This window comes from Pinus tabuliformis, chromosome 1_1 (assembly GCF_031772625.1).
Source record: "Pinus tabuliformis cultivar Carrire ecotype Pingquan chromosome 1_1, CPIR1, whole genome shotgun sequence".
Lineage (NCBI taxonomy): Eukaryota > Viridiplantae > Streptophyta > Pinopsida > Pinales > Pinaceae > Pinus > Pinus tabuliformis.
In genome coordinates this window covers 40740035-40749326 of record NC_142297.1, presented here as the reverse complement: position 1 = coordinate 40749326, position 9292 = coordinate 40740035, and the positions used below count along the sequence as shown (strand labels likewise).

Sequence of the window (9292 nt, the reverse complement as noted above, 5' to 3'; positions counted from 1 at the left end):
AATGTGAAGAAGAAGAAGAACAAGTCTATGAGCAATAATCTTCATAATAATATCATATGTGAAATTACAAGAGAGAAAAAGAAGAGGGTCTTACATCTTTAGAAACCAAACCAAGGAAAGACAAATTAAGAGAGCCCCCATTTGTTAAGATTTTTGGACAAATTAAGAGAGCCCCCATTCGTTCGGATTTTTGGATGAAGTCTGCAATTCTGATCAGATCATATTTAATTGTGTTCCAAAATTTATGATAAAAGTGTCCCATGAATCCATAGGACTAGGAGCTTTATCTAAATTGAAGGACCAAAGCACCTTTCAGATTTCTTCTTTCATGATAAGGAGTGAAAGCTTTGTTCGATTCTAGAATTCGCTGGGGAATATGGCCTAAAATTTCTTTCACTAAATCTGCAAGAGGGCCTCCATCTTCTTTATATTAAGCCTCAAAGTGATTACAAATTGCATCATTTATTTTATCCAGATCAAAATAATCTCTCCATTAAATTCCATATACTTCATTCTACTTTTCCATTTTTCCATTTCTTCAATATAAGGTAGTTAGGTCTATTCTAACTAATATATATTTTCATTATTTTTATAATAATTTGATATAATTTGAAATAAGATCATAATTTTTTATTATTTAAAATATGTTTTTAAATATATAAATAAATTTAATTTACTAAAAAATATTTAAATATTCAAATTTTACCAATTTTACCACTCAAATTTATATATATATAAAACGAAATCTACGATAAATTTGACTCAGAAACAATACGCAGAAAATAAAAGGATCTGATCTGTTAGCAAAATTGAAATAGTCAATATTTTTTTGATTGAGAGAAGTGGTCGGCTACAAGAAATGAGGGCGACTGGCACTTGCAATACAAATTCCCCTACTGCTTTACATTTTTAACGTACGCGGTGGGTAAAGCATCTTCATCTTTTCATTCCTTTATGTTTCAACAATTCTTGGATCTCTCTGCTTTGCTCCAATCAACGATCTTCTCCCATGTGAAATTCATAGACATCATTATTATTTGAATATTCAATGGAAAGTGGCAGAAAATGATAGGAAATTTTAATTTTATATTAAAAAGAATTCTAAAATAAAGGAAATAATATTTTTATATTAAAAAGATTTATAAAGTAAAGATTTATAAAGTAGGGGGGGGGGGGGAAATAGATTAGTGTGAACGGGTGGAATATATAATGAAGTAACATTAAAGAGTCAATATTCTTTTGATTTTGAGAGGGCAACGAGCACTTGTAAAGCAAATTCCTTTCCTACGCGGTTGGTGGGTTGGACCATCTCACTTTTTTATATGTATCGGTTGGTGGGCTGTACCATCTCACTTTTTTATGGCAATTCCTATTTCCACCTCCATAGCAAAGTTAATGCTATGGAGGTACCCTCTGACAGCCTGACGACCACCATCCACCATGCATCATATTTCCATCCATCATCGGTCTCCGGCATCCCTCTCCGACTGCCCATCTGCGCCCCGACGACCCTGCCCGCAGCTCAAATCGTATTGATTACAGATTGATCAAATCGCAGCCACCCTCAAATCGATCGTATTGATTACAGATTGATCAAATCGTATTGATGACATATTAATCAAATACGGCGCGTGGCCTCCACTCACTCAAATCATATTAATGCCCGGGAGAGCTCATTTACAGATGGCAAGAATGCGACCAACCTCCTCCCGCCTTCAAAACCCTTCCTGCTCCGCGGCAAACAGAACAAAACCTGCAAAACCGAACAGAACATTATCTGCGAACAGCTGCAAAACCATTCTGCGAACAGCTGCAAAACCATTCTGCGAACCGAGGAGCCGTTCAATTCAATACCTGGAGGAGCTGCGGCTGGCAAGGTTAGTGCCGAATTCTTGGTGAATTTTGTAATATCTTCTTGTAATAATATCTTATACGTTCTCTGTAAAATTTTCAAGACATAATGGCAAGATGTGTAAATTTGTTTTCCGTCGGTCGCCATTGAAACTTTCAAATGCAATTCTGAAGAAGGGTATCAAAACCCATGCTTCTGCCACCGGGAACGAGCCTCTGCAGAGTCCCAAGTTTCCTTTAAATGGAGCCATCGTCATGGCTACCTGTCTTTATATAATTGTAAAATAATACAACCTTTGTCAACAACCTTTGTCAACAAAACATAGATTAACCAATCAACCCTTCTGTGGCATGCATTGTTCTTCTCACATAGGTACCTTTCCTTGATATACCGATGGTAAGATTCAATGGCGTTGTTCGTATCTTGGTTTGAATGTGGAAAATTTCTGTATGCTTTTGCCCACATATCTGTAGAAAGAAATTTATTAGTTATATATTAATAAGTATACATATGACATGAAAAATAGAGTCATTATAACCACCAATAAGAAGCTTACATATTTTGTTGTTGGACAGCCAAGTATTTCTAAAATATTCCAAAAATCTTTTTTGTTCACTGAATTCTTCAAATAAGCTTTCAACTTTCTTTCGCACAGATTCATCATCTTTACACATGTGCATGATTTCACCTAATCCACGAAAAATGCGTATTTGGTTTTCCCTCCCTTTGACCTTGTTTCCAACATTTTTCAACCATGCACGACGAACATGCCAAACACATAATAATACTTTGCACTTGATCGTAGACCTGCAATAACATAATTTTTAGTGAGATTATACATTAACAATATTTTTTATGCCTCTTGTAAAAATAATAAGCACATCACCTCAATGCTTCAATTTCAGCAGTAGCATCATCCGTGATGAAGGCAAGAACATGCCAATCTGGTCGCTCTTTGTTTCCAATTGCAAGTAAGGCCAACATCCATTTAGAAAGATCAGCTATAGTGTTGCGTGATGATATCACCCAAGCTATTGGAACCCCATTGTGATGTTCGTCGAAAACCATTAAGGTGTACAATTGATACTGCATTACAAAAAATATGCATAATTATATTTATATACGATACATGCATTAATATGAGGTTAAATAAATGAATCGGATTTAGGATAAATATGTACTCACCCCGTACTTATTTGTACTAAAGGTTGAATCCATTGAGATAATATTATTGTGAGAGTATTTCAGCATCATTGAACACATCCACTTTGTTTGTATGCCTATGATAAAAGGGATATTTTCAACAAGATCTTGTTTTTGGTAGAAGAAAAAACTCTCTGGGTTTTCCTTGTACCAGCACTCCACACTCTTTGGATCACTTTGATCTTTAACATACTCTAGCCTTATGATATCATTGTAAATGTTACTTATATCTTTTTTTGTCATGTAGGTATCTCGAGGTATCCCTGTGTATAACTCACCGGATCCATCCTTCACATTAGAGATGAACTTGTCCCATATCATTGTAACATTAAAACCTCTTTTAACGAAATGTTGGACTCTAGATCGCATTTGCCAACTTAAATGTGGTGCATAATTGAATCTCATGGACCTTCCGATTGCATCTGTCCCATGACAAATAACATTGGATTCATCAATATGTCTACATGCAGTATATATTATTACAGCATCATCTGGTCTCATCACAAGTCGTCGCACAAAGAAGTGACATTGGCAACCAACTTTAATACTTTCATGTCGATTGCGGGTTGTCTTTGGATCTGATGATGCACTCCTAATTCTCCTTGTCGACTGTGGACCATATGAACACCAATAACTGTACGTAAAAAAATTACTACAAATTAGATATAATATTTATGCATATTGAAAAAATTACACATATCTTGAAAAAGCATATAGAGACTCACACACTGTACTCCAAGAATGTTGAGTAATTGGTGACTTTGATATCCTCTATTTTTTTACTACGATGATTCTTAAGAAGAAATTGGGTGGGTGCACTTTCATTTGATTCCTCTCCACTTATGAAATCATCAAGACGACAATATGGAATAACTGCAACTTGGTCCCCCTCAATCTCTGTCCATGTTAAGTCTTCTGCTGAAAATTGTATCATATCTTCCGGGTCTTAAACTTCCAACTCGTTAATCCTCCCCCACTTATTCATTCTTAAAATACCTATACAAATTGCATTGAAAATAATTTAGCTTGAGTAAATAATATGGTCTTCATCAATGCATAGCGTACTAAGCATGGAAGTCTCATTTTTTAGTAATATTCAGGGGATCTTAGATGACATTGTACGATAACTAAGATCATAAGAAATTGGGTCATTAATAAGCTTAAATATATCTGAAAAATTTAGACTAACCCATGCATGACATATGAATTCTTTCTGGAGGTGGGGCCACCATGTTATTGTCGAGGGGCGACTTGTGATGAGTCGCTGCGCTGGAATTGGTCAAAGGGAACTGCCTAACACTGACACATAAGATGGTGCGTTAATGGGTCCCTTCAAATAGGGATGAAAGGGAGAGACATAAAACCTGTCCCCAACAAACCCCCAATATCAAGAGTAATAAGCTTGAAGATTACCAATGCTAGGGAATTCCAAGGTTAATAACAAATGAACAAAACAAGGCTCTGATACTGGGGTTGACCTTGGGGTACATATTGAGGCTGGGGTTGACCTTGAGGAATGTATTGTACCACTGGTATATACTGTCCTTGAGGTTGCCCCCCAGACGCAATTTGTGTCCTCACCCCGAATTCTACGGGATGTCCTCAACAATTCGGCCACGGAAATAATCTCAGGAGACTGGCCCCGAAGTCTACGCGACTGTCTCGGTAATTCCGCCACAGTTAAAGACTTTTAACTACTGCACACGCAAACAAAGTAAAATCTCAAAGAAAACTGCCTAAAGTCTCTAAAGAACCAAACAAATTTGAAGCACACGCCTAAAGAATCTAGAGCATCAAACCAAGCACAAACAGTAGCCTTCCGGACTGAAAGCGCTAGTGGGAGATGAAACCCAACATCGCCGGATTTAGTACAGAAGTGGCGGGTGGAACAGCTACCCCGGCAACCTGCTTAATGAATAGACCGGCACAAGTTCCTCCACTTTAACCGTCTCGAGTGAAGTGAACCCCCCGGAAAATCCAAGTGAGTCTAGCCGACGTCTGCTCCAGGTACAGTGGGATCTTCCCTCCACCGTCACCTCGGTAGAATCCTAAAGATTATGGTCACTAAGGTTACCAACAGCAACAAGTACACCTGGGGACACAGTCTACACTCCGACAGCACGCAAGGGCAGAGTATCAAGCTCAATCCCCTTGCCGGCTCCTTGACAATAATCCAAGGTTTACCGACAAGTGACCCCTAGCTCCTCGACAATGGTTAATCCGAGGTTTACCGTTTGTAATACGTGCGTGTCTGGCGTCATTCCCAACGAGGGAGGATTGATCCCCTCACTGGTTCGGACACGAGCTCGTGCTTCTCCTTTAAGAGGAGCTTTCCCAGAGTATAAATGAAACCACTGGATTTAATCTATCACAAGATAAGCTACTTGTTTGGTTTTGTTGTCTTGGAGAGTTTATTACTCTCCTACTCCAAGACACTAGCCTGATCTATATTGGTGTTTCAGAGCCCTAGTAAATAAAAAGTTACTAAGTTGATTTTACTTTAAGCGTTAATTTTATGGCTTTCTTAAGACAAAAGGTAGTGGAGATGAAACTGGTGGTGTGTAGACTCGACTCTCAACCACTACAAATATGCACCTAAGATGATTTACACTACTTTTCTTTTTCAATGAATCTCCTAGCTAAGAGAGTTGGAAGAATGCAAATTTTATAGAAAACAACTTTCTTAACAAAGACAATCAAAGAAACAATTTTCTTTATCTTTTCAAAACATGCAACTCATGACCACTAATTATTCACGAAATTTCCTTTTTCTTCAAAAGACTAAAAATGCTTAAATAATCTAAGTACAAAGGGTTTTTACACTTGATTCCCATTGTTCAAAGTTTAGAGTAGCTTAGTGTGTGTAGTGAAATGTGTGTGTAAGTGACATAGTGAACATACAAAGTTTGTAGTCATGTGGATATTCGATGATCCTTTTCAAATTCGTCTACTTACAGTAAATTATGTTTGTTCCTTACCTGCAAATAAAATAATGTGTGGTTGATGGGCCACTTACTTCCTTCCTATTACACTATGTGAGCCTAAAAAGGGAGATGAAAAACTTAGTGCTTTCAGAAAGATTTCAGATGCAAGCCCAGGATCGTCTAAAAGACGCAAGGGAAGCAGGGGCTACTCCCTTTCTTTAATAACACCAGTTCCTAGTCCCAATGCTAATGAAGTAAAGATGCTTTGGTTAGTAAAAAATATGAGTGAATTATGGGCCACTTACTCCTTTGCTAATTAAACTATTTGACTTCGGTAAAAGAGCAAAACAAATTGAAAAAATGTGTGGATTATGGCCACTTACTTTTCCCGTTATTAAGCTATGTGTGAAATGTAAAATTTTTAAAGTAAATGCTAAGTAATTGCCCTACTAATACTGATTATTAAAACAATCTGAACTATATGGAACAAAATTGCAGAGGTGAAGGCAATTCACTAAAGGTTGCCAGCCACCCATGAAAGAAAAATTACAATGATTGTTTTTGTTCTTTGTAAACTGTGGGGTTAGGCTCTGCACAAGCGAGCGAATTGTGTGTCAATCTGCAAGAAAATGATAAGTGTTAAGCCAAATTATAGATATTAAGAGTGACAATGATTATAAGCAATATGCATTATCAATGTTCTAAATTTAAACTTATATGATTAAAGAACAACGTATTTTATAAATGATACTATACTAGAAATAATTTGACTAAAATTTACAATCTCATTAAAACAAATTTGTATTGAAGAACTAAAGGCAAAATTTATACCTTTACCATAAATTCAGTTAAATTAAAAGACATCTTAAGCAATAACACAAGGCCATGTGCAAGAAAATTAAAGTAGAGTATGAAGAAGTATCAGAGTACTTTGTAAAATAAATGTAGAGATAAAAAACTATACTAATTATATGTTATTAGTCAATCTGAACTGCATTATCTAATATTTTTTCTCAAAACTTTGGAAATGAGTGGATATTTATGGTAGGAATGTAGCTTGAATATGATATAGATTTAATACATTAAATTTTTTATGATACATTCCATTAAATAAATTCAATAATCTAAAAAAATTATGATGCATTCCATTAAATAAACTTAACAAATTAAAATTAAAATTATCTCAGTTTCACACACTGAATAAAAAAATCTTAAAAAAACATATAAAAATAACAGCATTAAACTACATTTCATGTTAAAATTTATAATGAATTATATAAATATCATTAAATCCATCATAAAATTTAGGTAAAGAATTAAAAAATTAAAAAAAGAAACAACTCGTAAAATTTAATAATTTTAATAATTACCTTTTTAATTTTGGACAATCTCTTACACTATTTAACGAAGGAGGAATTGCACACTATGAATCCTTAGTATCCTATCCATGTTGGAGAGGGAAAAAAAAAATCCCAAATTTCTACCACTGTTCTATTGATTGGTCCTACTGATGGGGATGAACAAAAATGAGTCTAATCCTATATCCAATATAATTCTATGTATAGTACTCAAAACTGTCAATGTAAAAAGTGTATGTATGAATTTGGGGTAATACATTGAAAAACTCAAGGCACTATTCTTTCTCTTGTACACTTCACTTGATTTGTCTGTAGATCTTCCAGTGTACCATCCACCATAGTTGTAACTTTTAGTGCCAATAGTAACCCAAAAATGTCTTTGCACCATCCACACTAGGGAAATAAGGTGGTTCAAAATATATATGACGTAGGGCATCACAAGCACCTAGATATGATGGACCCTTCATTTCAGTGCTACCCATGGTTGTTACTACCAGCTGCTGATATGAGAAGAAAAACCTTTTCACCGCTGCTTCTATTGCCTGGAAGGCCAACAGAACATGTATTGTTGCAACATGGTAAGCACCTGAAGTGTTATGTGAGCGCAGTCCATGTGAATGAAACAAATGCATAAGTGCCTCCTGGACCCTTGGTCCACCCTTTGGATCAGCCTCAACACCGATGACTTTGGGCACCAGATGCCTTAGTTCCTTGCATGCATTTGTAAGGTCTCTAAGGGGGGCAGACCGAAGGCAATATGCGCCTGCAAGTGTACTAGTGCTGCTAATTGCCAACTGGTGTTTAAGGCAAAGGAAATCATCTGGGTCCATCACTAGAAGCAAATTCACAATTTCTGTGAGCATGTTCCACATCCTTTCAACCATCCAACAGTCTGTGGATGCTCCTACGAAATCCCCAGAGTCTATTCTTTCATATACTCTTTGCAACAATTCTTGGCCTACAAATACCCACGCCTCAAAGATCTGGAGGACATTGCAAAGTTTGGCATCTTCTAGATTATGGAACTGTTTATGTTGTTTTAAAGAGTGCAAATATCTTGGCTTGTAGATTCTATCATATTCAAGAAGAGGCTTACCTGACATATTTGGTTCCCCCGGACCTAAAGTGAAGGGAGTCCTCTGCATATGGCCTTCAATGGCAAGCCATATTCTAGAAACCATAGCTTCAGCGCTTTTCCATGTACCCAAACGAGGAAGTAAGCTCTCTTCACTTGTTCTGCTAACCACAGGTAAAGCACCAGGTCTCTGCCATACCTCATGGAAAACTTTCCATGAGAGAACACCACTACTTACTGACAACTGAAGAGTGGGAACCTGCTTGTCATTTTCACAAATCATTGAAATCAACTCAATCTGGGAACTAATTAAGGATTCAAGCCTTCTCTTCCATTCCTCTTTGTCAATGTAAGTCCTTGTGTCACAGAGCACAGACGAAACAAACTGAAAAGTAATCTCTAATGACTGTAAGGCAGCCTTTACCAACCCCTCTCTAGACCAACCAGGCCATTCCTTGAATTTCCACATGGCACTGAGCTCGGGGAGATGCACATACTGCTCGTAACCCGCACACTCCATGGGGGAGGGCTCTATGGATTCTCCAACAAAGGCAAAATAGGATGCCATTTTTTTATAGGACATATTTTTTTCCTGCAAACATAACGAGGAGAGTAAAGACACTAATGCTCTCCATATACCATAATCTAAAAAGAACAACATAATAATAGAATAAACACTAAAATACATTTTAAACACTATATATAATACGTTACTGGACAAAAAACATATCTATTTGTTGCAACTAAACTTTTTATGTAGATGATAAAAACTCAACACATAAATAATGAAAAGAGTTAAATAATGTCAACACATAAATATAAATTTTTCCAGTTAACAAAGTGAATAGATATAAGCTAAATATACGGTGGTTGGTCAGTG

General features: G+C 36.4%; 1 long non-coding RNA gene and 1 pseudogene across 1 annotated transcript; both read right to left on the bottom strand.

Moving 5' to 3' along the window:
• Window positions 1-1676: 1676 nt before the first annotated feature.
• On the bottom strand, window positions 1677-2115 carry LOC149211480 (uncharacterized). Its single transcript, XR_016250168.1, has 2 exons — window positions 1855-2115; window positions 1677-1753 (listed from the first exon to the last, which is right to left on the bottom strand). It is a non-coding gene; the product is annotated as an uncharacterized LOC149211480 (long non-coding RNA).
• Window positions 2116-7687: 5572 nt separating this feature from the next.
• Window positions 7688-8980, bottom strand: LOC149211479 (nematode resistance protein-like HSPRO2 pseudogene; annotated as a pseudogene).
• Between the last annotated feature and the right edge of the window lie 312 nt (window positions 8981-9292).